Source organism: Erinaceus europaeus, chromosome 3, assembly GCF_950295315.1.
Source record: "Erinaceus europaeus chromosome 3, mEriEur2.1, whole genome shotgun sequence".
NCBI classification, from domain to species: Eukaryota; Metazoa; Chordata; class Mammalia; order Eulipotyphla; family Erinaceidae; genus Erinaceus; species Erinaceus europaeus.
The window spans coordinates 19,794,474-19,807,130 of NC_080164.1; the positions used below are offsets into that span (position 1 = coordinate 19,794,474).

A 12,657-nucleotide genomic window follows, 5' to 3' on the forward strand; every position below is an offset into this window, starting at 1 on the left:
CTATGCCATTTAATGGAAGCCCAGTCAGCACATAGTCACTCTAGTCTTAACACTCCAGTCTTAAGCCACCACTGAGGCTGTTCCAGAGGACACATGCTCCCAGAACACCCGACACTCTGGATGCTGTTGTACAAATGTGCGAAGCTCAGGTCCCAGTTCCCTGGTGGATCCTGCACTTCCCCAGCCCCCATTTGCCCACAGCCAAATCCGGGCTCTCAGGAAGAGTCTGCTCTCAGCAGAGCCTTGCAGACTCTTCCTGCCCCTCCTCCACGCCATGTCTTTAGACTTGGCCAGCCCCCACCCCTCCTTAGCTGATCCAGTGTTCCTCTGGATCAGAGTTCCAAGGCAGGGGGTCACCACCATGGTACCCTTTTGAAGAGTAGGAAGGGTGAGCTAGCCCTACTCACTTCCTACCTCTGAGGGCTGCGTCATGGAGGTTCAGTGACATCTCCCAGGGAGCTTGGACCCATGAGCTGCCTCTTCCTGCAGATGGCATGATAGGGATGGAGAGTGTCAAGAGCATCACTCTGTCACATTCGGTGCCAGGGATCAAGCCAGGAGCTGAAGCCTCCAGGTTCCCTGCTCTCCTCTCCCACCTGCCTCCTCCAGGTCGCCGGCCTGCTGGCTGTTTTCTTTGTGTGCGTCCTAACGTCATCCCACCATCCTCAGTGCAGTGTCCCAGCTCTTCCTCCCGTGGCACATCTCTGCCCATTTCACTGTTGTGGCTTCTCATTCAGCTTGGAGGAATGAGAGAGCAACACCGTGGGATGTGTGAAATCTGCCGTCCGTCTGCTTCCTCAGGAAGATGGAGAGGGCAAGGGAGAGATGCTGGATTGAAACCAATTGTCTGAACGGATGTTTCTCCTTCTTATCCCTGCAAGTCATTTGCTGGGCTCACCCCTCTCGCCTCATAGCCCCATTTTCAAAGCTCAGCTATTGAGGGACTGGAGAGGCCTGGAGAGTGGACAGCTAGAGGGAGTGCCAGGCTCATTAATAACCGGGGCTTAATCCTTTGCATTCACGGGGACTCCCAGCACCCCAAAACAATCATTTTTTTAATTACCCAGGCAGAATGGTGAATGTGTATTGAATACTAAGGGTGATTTAAAACTAATAAATACTTTTGAAAATTCCTTGGACATTTTAATGAATTAAAAGTTATGAAATATTTATGTGCAGTAACAACACCATTTAGTGCCATTAATAAAATAAATATATTACTCAGAGAATGAAATTCATTATTATTTTACTACTAGACATTGATGTCAATGACTGAATATTGCTCCAAATTACTTGTAAAATGGACCAATTATTTTAGTGTGATTAATCTTTTCAATTATTTCTTTTATGTAGTTGCAATTCAAAAGTAATTTTCTTCTGGGAGTACAATGACCTCAGCACGGGGCTCCTTATTTATTTATATTTCAAAGACTTTTGAATTCTTTCACTTCCATTTCCAATGGTCCAACATTGAAATCAGTAGCCCAAGCAACCACTCTCGGGACTCTGCACTTTGCAGGCACTCCTAATTGACTTTCTGAAAGATGATGGAGACAGGAAGCCAAGGGGAAGATAGTTCTGCCAACAGCAGCTATTCATCAGTGGGGGCAGGGTTGGCAAAGGGCTTCCCTGGTGCAGCCAGCTTTTACACTCTGGGGCTGTCTGTCCAGGGAAGGGGGATGGCACAAGCCTGTCCTGCCCTAGGACTTTGGGCCTCTTCCTGGCTTCCAACCAAACCCAGGGAATTAAAGAGTCCTTCACACCTCCAAGCCAGGACTCAAAGGGATCAGAACTGGGGGAAATGGCTCAGACTCAAAGTAGAATTGCCTCTGCTGAGCCTAAATCGTTTAAAGAAGGTATGGCTGATACAGCTATTTTTGTTTTTCACATTTTAAGTATGTTCAGAAGCATAGGAATAAGATGCTGGAGTTAGCAGGAGAGTTAATTCAGACAGCTCAGTGGTTCTCACTGAGACTTCATTGCGTGTGTGTGTGTGTGTGTGTGTGTGTGTGTGTGTGTGTGTGCTCGTGTGTGTGTCACACCATAGAGCTATCCGTCCCAGGGCCCCACCCTCACTTCCCAAGGGCAGTTCAGCTCAGGTAATTTCATATTTTAGATTTCTTTCTTCTTCCTTCCTTCCTTCCTTCCTTCCTTCCTTCCTTCCTTCCTTCCTTCCTTCCTTCCTTCCTTTTTCTCTTCCTCTTTCCTTTCTTTCCTTCATCTCTCTTTTCTTTCTTTCCTTTCTTTCTCCTTCCTTTTTTCCTTCTATCTTTCCTTCCTTTCTTTCCCCTTCCTCCCTACCTCCTTCCCTTATTTCCACCCTTCCTCCCTCCCTCCCCACCTCTCTTTCCTTCCTCCCTTCCTTCCTTCCTTCCTTCCTCTCTTCCTTCCTTCCTTCCCTTCCTTCCTTCTTTCCTTCTTTCCTTTCCAGCTATGGGATTCCCATGTGTCATACTAGAGTTTCCAACCTGGCCCACAGAAATGGCAGATCTGATGAGTAATCTCACCAGCTTCCCCAAAATCATCTTTGTGAATTTGATCATCAGAAGGTAGAAGCAGACAGTCCACTAGGCTGGCCAGCAACAACACGTGTTGAGGTTCAGGGCAGATCTCTGGGTGTTTGTTTACTTCATTTCCATATTGGCAGAGAGCCCGGCAGGCAGTAGACACTATGTGGAGTTCTTTCCAGAAATGACTTTGCTCAGGTGGCAGCAACATGTGGCAGTTAGGAGCATGGAAGCTGGACCAGGGGTGTTTGTTCCCATGTCAACCAAGTTGAGTTACTTAAGCCTCCAGTGCCTTGATTTCCCTGCTCAATTAATTCACTTACCAGGAGCAATGACAAGGATGCCATGGACCTCACGGCTTAGTCACAAGGATTAAATAAGAAGTATTTGCAATGCGCTTTGTGGAGCCTGGTGCACAGAAAGTGCTAGATGAGGGCTTGTGATGATGACTGCTTTAGTGACTGCTCAGAGGTCCACCAGTCATTTCCAGATCTTTCTGGGGAGGCTGGCTCTGCCCATGTAGACATGTGCTTGTCTGTGGACTCCTCTGAATGCCAGTGGTTCTGCCAAGGGTCCTGCACATCACCAGTGCTCTGGTTGTCTTCTGAGAAAGGCCTTTGTGCATGGGCCTCTGAAGGGCCCCAGGGTGGGGCCTCCTAGCTATCCCTGGGGGCTGAGCCTCCTCTGGTGGCTCGGTGCTGAGAATACCCAAGATGCTCTTTCACCATCAGGGAAAAGCCTCTCCCAATTTCTGTTCCCTGCCACCTTCTTTTGGAAGTAGCAGTGTAGTAGCCCAAAGCTACAAAAGCAAGAACAGCATTGATCAATTGATTGATTAACCAATCAGTCAACAAGTATTTATGTGGTGTTTAGAGCCATGTTAACTCCCCCCTGGGGAAATGAAAGAAATATAAGATGAGGTTCTGAACCTCGACTTAGGGGCCCTACAATGATGAATTGGGAAATAGTTATAAAACAGCCACTAAATTTAGATGCAGAGAGCATAATCTTCTGAGAATGTGTGAAGCTGCCAATGGTATTCTGGTAGGTTTGGGCCTTGTGTTGGATCTTGAATAATGAACTAGTGTGCAGAACGGAAGGCTTGGATGGAGTAGGCCATCCTTTGAGGAGGCAGAGAAAATGAGTCTGACTGAAGGGAAGGAGGTGTGGGGGGACCTGGGGGGATACAACCATGGATGAGCTCAGCTGGCAGACCTCTAGGAAGTGGAGGACACTGGCCATCAGACAGGAGTTTGGAGGCAAGCCTGAGCAGGGGAGGGGAAGCACCCAGTGGGTTGTGTCTGATGTTACACCCAATTCTCCCCCCTCACCAGTGGGTATTCTCCTCTCATCACCCTCCTGGCCCAGGAAGTAAGTGAGGAGGTCCACTTTTGCCCCCACAACTTATTACTTTTGGATGCAGGCAGCAGTAAGAAGTGACTGTAGTCTCATGAAGGAGCAGTAAAGAAAGGGATTTTGGGAGGGTCTGGCTGCCAGCGTGTGCAGGAGGGGTGATGGCACCCGAGAGACCAGCTATTTGCTGCTGGAGACCAAGAAGGCACACGTGGAGGCCCAGGGGAGGGGAGGACGTCCTGGACAAGCCTGGCAAACAGCTGCAGCGGGCTGGGCAGCAGTGCAAAGAAGGCAGGAAGCCACAGTCTGGTGCTCAGGGCTTGGCTACTTGGGTCCAGGGATTAAAAAAAGTCTAAGCAACTACTCATATGTGGAATCTAGAGAACTGATACACATGTGTTGGTATGCATGAGACCCCTTCTGTTTCATTTGGTTTAAATCCCCCCTGCTTAACACTATTCTATTTACATAACCACTGTTAACAAGCACCACCCTCCCTCCAGGGCATTAGTGGTTCAGTGATAGAATTCTCACCTGCTCCACCCCCTCTCCTTGTCACATCCTGATCCTCTCCTTGTTACACTCTGATTTTCACCAGTCACTTTTCTCTCCACCCTCTCTATGTCACATCCTGTTTCCACCCTACTTGGCAAGTATATATAAAGACAGCATTGTGAGTTTTAGGGTACTTTAGTTTAGTTTAGCTTAGCTCAGCTTAGATTGTGCTGCGTCCTGCATGAATAAAGAGATACTGCCTACAGCTCAACCATGAGTCCCTGGTCGTCTGTTACCCGCCCGTGAAGCCAGCCTGGCGAAAACAACATAGCCCGGCGAAAACAACACACATGAGCTTGCAATATATATCAAACAGTTTCTAAGACTTTGTGATGTGGTGCACCCGGGTTCAGCGCACAGAGTACAAAGCGCAAGGACCCCTGCAAGGATCCCCTCTCAATTTCTCTCTGTCATATCAAAAAATATATTTATATGGCCACAGCAGCAGTGGATTTGTAGTGTAGGCACTGAGCCACAGTGATAACTCTAGAGGCAAAAAAAAAAAAAAAGACTTTGTGAGAACTCTGGTGGTTATCTTTGGGAGCTAGGAGGGTGGTGACACAGACCTTTGGTGGTGGGTATGGTGTGGAACTATACATTATTATCTTTTTAAAAACTCTAAATACATTTTATGTATCTATTTTTAATGAAAGATGATGGGAGAGAGAGGAAAAGAGAGAAAGGGAGAGAGAGAGAGAGAGGTGGTGTACTGCGCCAATGTAAAAGACTCTGGGGTTGGGAGGAGTGTTCAGGTCCTGGAACATGATGGCAGAGGAGGACCTGGAGGGGGTTGAACTGTTAAGTGGAAAACTGAGAAATGTTTCTTCCACATGTGCAAACTACTGTATTTTACTGTCAACTGTAAACCATTAATCCCCCTCATAAAGAAAAAATAATAAAGTATGCAATAAAAAGAAAGAAAGAGAGAAAGAAAAAGAAAAAAAAAGAGAGAGAAAGAAAGAGAGGGTGCACCAGAGCACTGCTCAGCTCTGGCTTATGGTGTTGAACCTGAGAACTCAGAGCCTAGGCATAGAAGCTATTTACATATCTTGTTACCCACTATTAATCACAAATAAAAATGGGAAAGAAAAGAACTGAGGAAAAAAGGTAAGTCTAAGGATTCGGGTAATAAATACAATTTCAGCCTGTTTGCAGTCCATAGAGTGGGGGCATGTGGTGGGTAGAAACACTGGCTTGGTGTCAGATTAACCACCTGAAACTGATCTGGGCTCTGCTTTCTTCTAACAAATGGCCTTGACGAGTTTGGGCTCTTCTCTCAGCTTCAGTTTCCCCTCTGTGGCAGGAGGAGGACAATGGTGCCTTCCTGCTGGCATTATTGTAATGCTCACACTAATAAAGGGGTGTCCACATTGCCTTTCCTCCTCAGACATCAGCCTTACTAGCTGAGCACTTATTAAGTGTTAGCTAGCATGCCCCCCACCCTGTCTACTCCACACCCTATCCAAAGACATGACTTTCCTTCCTTCCTTCCTTCCTTCCTTCCTTCCTTCCTTCCTTCCTTCCTTCCTTCCTCCCTTCCTCCCTCCCTCCCTCCTTCCCTCTTTTCCTCCCTCCCTCTGTTCCTTCCTTCCTTCCATTCTTCCTTTATCTCCAGGGTTATTGCTGGGGCTAGGTGCCAGCACTATGAATCCACTGCTCCTGGCAGCCAAGTCATCCCCCCCATTTGATTAGAATAGGACAGAGAGTAATTGGGAGAGAGGGGGAGCAAGAAAGATAGACACCTGAAGACTGGTTTCACTGCTTGTGAAGCATCCCCACTGCAGGGGGGGGGGCAGGGGCTCAAACATGGTCTCTGTGCACATACTTACACATAGCACTATATACTCCTAACTGGGTACACTGTTGGTCTGCTTCTAGATTCTGCTTCTAAGACCCCTTCTGTTACATTGCTTGAGGCTGTGGTCTATTTACAGAATCATTGTTTTCACTGGTTTAATCCCCAATGGTTCACACACTATTTTCCTTCTCCCCACCCCCTATCCTACGTACTTCCTCTTCCTGACACTTCCACCTCAGGAGACATAAAAGACAGGGCTTTCGAATGAAGAAAGATTAGATTAGATTAGATTAGATTGTTGAACTGCATCCCCGCTCATCAATAAAGACTGAACTGCATTTCCAGCTCAGCCATGAGTCCCTGGTCGTGTCTCTCCCGCCCGTGAAGCTAGCTCAGCCCAGCATATGGCGCCCTGAACAGGGACTGGCATATGACGTGGGACCTAACCCATCCATCCCCCAGATAAGTAAACTTGGCTACCCATCCGCCTTTCTACTTATGAAGAGGTTTCCCAAAGCTTCTACTCTTTCTTCATGAGATAGTTTCTCTGTCTCTGGAACATTTTGCTCTGGGCCACACTTTGGTTCCCTGACCAGGAACTTTGGTTCCTTATGACCACGATCATAGAGCTTGGGAGATGCGTGGAGATTTCTCCTGGGACTTTCTGGACTCCCTCTCCCATGTTTCCCGAGGAGAAGGACTACATTTTGCTCTGGGCCACACTTTGGTTTCTTATGACTATGATTGTAGAGCTTGGGAGATGCACGGAGATTTCTCCTTGGACTTTCTGTACTTCCTCTCCCATGTTTCCTGCGGAGAAGGATTACTCTAACTTGAAGAGCATTCTCCAGTACCATGGCAGTCCCCAAGAATGGAGAAACGTGGTTAGTTCTACCTTTCTGATTTGATTCTTTCTTCTATGGGAAGATGTTTTTAAAAATGGGTGCCTGCAGCAATCTCGCAGGAACCATCAGAAGCACCCTAAATGGAAGTTCAAGGAGCTTTTTGGACTAGGACGCCCTCCGGAGACTCATGATGCTACATGGTGAGATCTGGATAATCTGGTTCAAGGTGAAAGAAGCAAAAACTGCCTACCACTTTTTTCTCAATTCCCCCCTTGTTGTTCTCTCTGAATATCTTAAGTTTGCTGTCTGCTTTCAGTTGTATTTTATAAGAGAGTGATTTGAATGACTGAATTTTTGTATGACATTGACTAAAAAAAAAAAAAGCTGGACACAGCCATGACTTCTAGAGACATCCAGAAACAGTCCCAATTTTTTTTTTCTCTTTTGATCTTTTTCACGTCTTGGCATAAATGTGAAATGTTTAATCCTGAAAACTGTATGAGTATGGGCGGGGTAGATAACACAATGATTATGCTAATGATTCTCATGCCTGAGGCTTCTAATCATGGTTCTTTTATTGAGTTTAAACTGTTTAAACAACCTTAAAATCATACTAGAAAGGACTTCCAATTATAATGGAGTTATCAATTATAGTAAACTTCTAATCTGCTGCAAGTTTTGTTTGACAAGTAAGTGAATTACAGCTGTCAAGTCTTCACATGAAAAAGCATCTGCTCAAATGAAATCCCTGGAAATCCATTTGGACCCCTGTTCTCTGACATCGCCCACAAGATGGCACCACTACAGCAGCCCCCTCCCCTGCGAAAACCAATGATGTGACCTGGCACGACCTGAAGAAACAGATTCACAGACTCCAAAGCTCACTCTCCACAGAAAAGCAGAATTCCGGTGGCTGACCTTCCACATCAAGACAGACGTGCAACGTTTCATCCCCTGGCATTTCTTCCGTGGTCATCTGCTTTGGACTGACATTTCTATTGGACTTACTGGTACACCTCTTGGACACTTTACACAACTTTACAGCAGCTTCCCTTTAGGCTGCTGGGTTTCTCAAAGACTGACCACAGCAGTCCATAGACTTTGCAGCCAGTTGCCTTGGGACTTTATAGGCCATGCCCCCTCGCCTGCAGGCCCTGTCCACAGAGGTAGGAAACACCCTTTGAGGCATGAAATGCCCCCAGAGGCAAGAGATGCCCCCAGAGGCAAGAAATACCCTTTTGCCCGCCAGGCACTGCCCTTTGAGGTAGGAAACACCCCTTCAGGCCACCCCTTGGCATCACACTGGTTCTTGCTGCTCTCTTACTTGTTCCTCCATGTCTTGCGCCAGTTGTTTTGAAAATGCCTGTAGATATAGGTTTCTGTTCACCCCACACTCCTGATACTATGGCCATTAGTTAAAAAGAAAGGGGGAAATGTTGGTCTGCTTCTACATTCTGCTTCTAAGACCCCTTCTGTTACATTGCTTGAGGCTGTGGTCTATTTACATAATCATTGTCTTCATTGGTTTAATCCCTAATGGTTCACACACTATTTTCCTTCTCCCCACCCCCTATCCTACGTACTTCCTCTTCCTGATACTTCCGCCTCAGGAGACAGAAAAGACAGGGCTTTCGAATGAAGAAAGATTAGATTAGATTAGATTAGATTGTTGAACTGCATCCCCGCTTGTCAATAAAGACTGAACTGCGTTCCCAGCTCAGCCATGAGTCCCTGGTCATGTCTCTCCCACCCGTGAAGCTAGCCCGGGAAAATGATGCCCGAACAGGGATTGGCAGTACACCACTCTCTGACCCCTCTTTCCTCATTTCTTACTCCTGATGAGCTACCTAAATGCAGTGATCTCAGACAACATAGGTATTTGTCCCTATCAAATAGGCCTTTATTATGACTCCCAGATAGCTCATTCTCTTTAACTATGTGAGTACAGGTTTAAGACAATCCCTATGGTTGCATTAGTCCACACCAGCCTATCTCTGTTCTGCTGTATTTGCACTTGGTTTTTATTCTCCTATGGGAGGAAGAGTGAGGTGTCATGGAATGCTGGGATCACTTTATTCATCTCTCCTCTCTGCTTTACACATCTATATAACTCCCTCCACACCCCCGGTGGTCACAGAAATCCAAGCCTTGGAAATGATGCAGAGAACATCTGATTCCCTGTGGAAACCATCTGTTCCTGGATATGGAGTCTTAAAGGAGGAAGCTGGGCCATGAAAACCTTCCCCACTCTCTGGACCAACCCATCTTCCCCAAGGAATCAGTCAGTCTTCTTTATTCCCTCCTTGAAGAGAGTGTTCTGCCAGAAGAAACACTTTCTGCATTGTTCAAGAAGCTTAGAGAGGGTAGCTCTCTTGGTTCCTAAAGAGCAGAGAAGCACACAGACTACTGATATGCTCATTGCAAATGCAACATCAGTTCAGAGGGAAAACTTTGTAGGTTTCGTAGGTGAAAAGCAATTGTAGGAGTAACAGCTGGTTGTGACCAAGGATTCAACAGCACAAAGTATCTTTGCAGGAGTGTTTGTACTGGACCAGATATCTGGAGTCTTGTACTCCCTCTCCTGACACTGCTCAAACAAGATGAGGCCAATTCTGGAAACGGATACCTTCTCTCTGTCACATTCCTGTTAACTGGCACCATTTCAACAGATGGCCTCTTTTGGATGGAACAGACCGGTGACATTTGAGAGAACTGATGATGTCCAGAGACATTCACAAATCCCCGGATCTGGGAGTGCGGAAACATTTGGACAAGCTCCTGGCTTTCTACCAAGGCACATGTTTCTTGCACATTGCCTCCCATCACAGGTTAAACCACCTTTTCAACTTGAGCTGAAGTTCAATCTATCACATCATGGTGATTTTTCTTTTCCCTGCACATAAACCATTGTTGGTTAAAGAAACACACACACACACACACACACACACTCTTTATCAAAGTTCCTGAAAGACCAGTCATGAACAAGGAGACGCAGCAGCACAAGGAGCTGGGTGGTGAATGGGGGCAGAAGATGCCTAGGTCTACACATTCACCTGCTCAAGGGGGCACCACTAAAAAATGGACCTCTAACTGCAACAGGTGGTTGTGGTAGGGGCTCTCATGGTTTTTTAAGGAGTCTACAGGGAAGTAAAAATGTGGAAAAGAGAATATGTCTCTGGCAAGAGGTTGATTTTATGGGAGAGGTCATAAAGGCAGAAAGGGTGCTGCCTTTGAAAGAGATATTTTACATGAAAGCTACTCTTTCTTTTCTATTTATTTATTTATTTATTCCCTTTTGTTGTCCTTGTTGTTTTATTGTTGTAGTTATTATTGATGTCATTGTTGTTGGATAGGACATACAGAAATGGAGAGAAGAGGGGAAGACAGAGGGGGAGAGAAAGACAGATACCTGTAGACCTGCTTTACCGCTTGTGAAGTGACTCCTCTGCAGGTGTGGAGACTGGGGGCTCAAACTGGGATACTTATGCCTGTCCTTTCACTTTGCACCATGTGCGCTTAACCCGCTGTGCTACTGCCTGACTCCCAAAAGCTACTCTTTCTAAGGTGTGTCAACCCCACTGTTCTGAAGAAGACCTAATTTCATTTTTCCCCCTAGGAGATGGTGGGACTTTATTATTATATTTTTCCTTGATAATCTCCCAACAGACCTTTCCCATCTTCCCATTGTATACTCTGTTCTAGCTGAGTTTGTTTCAAGATGGCCTCTGAAGCCATGTGGATGAGCTACTCAGTTTTACTTGGTCTCTGTCCTGTGTGCAGGAGATGTGCATGCTACTAGTACGTTTCTGTATTTTTCTCTTCTCAATATGTCTATGCTTATTTGATTTTTTGTGCAGACCCCAAACAACCCAGAGGGGAACTGGGTGACTTCCTTTATGCCCCGACAAGTATAAGCAGACATTTTTGGCCTGGGAATGCCACAGGCTTCCTTCCTGTTCACACTTCCTTTTTGGGCTGCCTCTCAGACCACAGGTTCCCTGGTGCAGGTGAGAGCTTCCCCTTGAGTGGACTCCTAGGCAAAAACAGGCACATCAGGGGAACATCAGTAATGGAAACAGTTTCTTCCTGAAGTGTGGGGCTATGTGTAAGCTTGGTAGAGCTTAGGGAAAACTCCCCCCATCCTTGGATGGAGGTCTGGGAAAGACACCCCCTTGTTAGCCTCTCTCACAGAGATGAGCAAAGGGGAAAACAGTCTCTCAGACTCAGTTTTCCCTTATCAGACTCTCAAGCCCACAGAGATCTCACTGCTTCTCCCCGCTAACTGCAGGCCACATGGCTGCCTGCTTTAAGGTTCATTCAAAGTTCACATAGTCACCCAGAGTTCACACAGTCACCTCACATTTAGAACCCACTCCATCATACACCTCAAACCCCAGACAAGAGAAACTCCAAACTCTATTTCCTTATGGCCTTAGATATCTATCAAGCCTTGTTTATCTTCTTTCTATCTCACCCTACTAGTTTAACCCCTATGTTTCTGTCAAATACCTTTGGATAATTAAGTTGCTTGCATCATGGAGAATAATTGTCTTGACCTTTATGTATAGGGGCAAGCTGACCTTTAAGAAACCTGTAATTTTTGACATATTTGAAAAATGTTCTTTGTCTGAATCCCTATTTAAACCCAAGCCCACCTTCCAATAAATGAGAATGTCCCAGTTCTCCCCGATGTCTCTTGCCTATATCGTTGAGTCCCTTGAACTAGCGAGGGAGAACCGGTCATTTACCTTCCTGGCTGAGAGCCAACCCACGTAAGTGCCAGCACTGAATATTCCTATGATTTAAGCCATATCCTTTATACATGGGAAATAATGTTGGTAATTTGGACCACAGACCAACTGAAGGTTCAATGAGTGATCAATCTCATATATCTATTGATGATCCAGTTCATCCTGCTTATCAATTAGGCTCAACACAGCCTAAGGAAAGATACCTATAAAATATCATGAAATTTGAAACAGAAAATCAAAACCAAAACCGAAACAAACGGCAAAGATACAGCCACATTCTGATCAAGTATTGCACTGAATTTAGAGCTTCCTGGTGATAAGGACAAAGAGAACAATAACTAGTAATATTCTTTGGGGGGAAAGGTGATGGTTCTTAGTAATAGATCTCAAAGTAAATCCACAGTGTGGAACTTTGGCAAAAGTCATTCAGTGGCATGGTTAACCATACACTAATTGTTTGTACAAAGCAACATATAATAATTTTGCATATATAATAATCTCCCATGTTTTCCTGGAACAAAAATGGCAGAGTGTTAATAACTTCTGGAAATGGGTTGAGGGTGTGTGATGGTGCATTGTACGATTCTATTTATATACACTTGGAAAAGTTCCCACAATTAAAAAAAAATAACAGAAGATATTTGGCAGTCGGTAAAGTTAAGCTAGTGTAAAGACCATATTCTATTTGATAAAGTTTAAGTTTCACAGATAAAGTGTTATATTCAGGGAGTTGGGAAGTAGCGTGGTGGGCTAAGCGCATGTGGTGCAAAGCACAAGGAACGGCATAAGGATCCCGGTTCAAGCCCCCAGCTCCCCGCCTGCAGGGGAGTTGCTTCATAAGTGGTCTC

General features: G+C 45.7%; 1 protein-coding gene across 1 annotated transcript in view; it reads right to left on the reverse strand.

Moving 5' to 3' along the window:
• The window catches only part of ALK (ALK receptor tyrosine kinase), a 739,964-nt gene that overhangs the window by 110,494 nt on the left and 616,813 nt on the right, over positions 1-12,657 (reverse strand). The window lies entirely within an intron of this gene.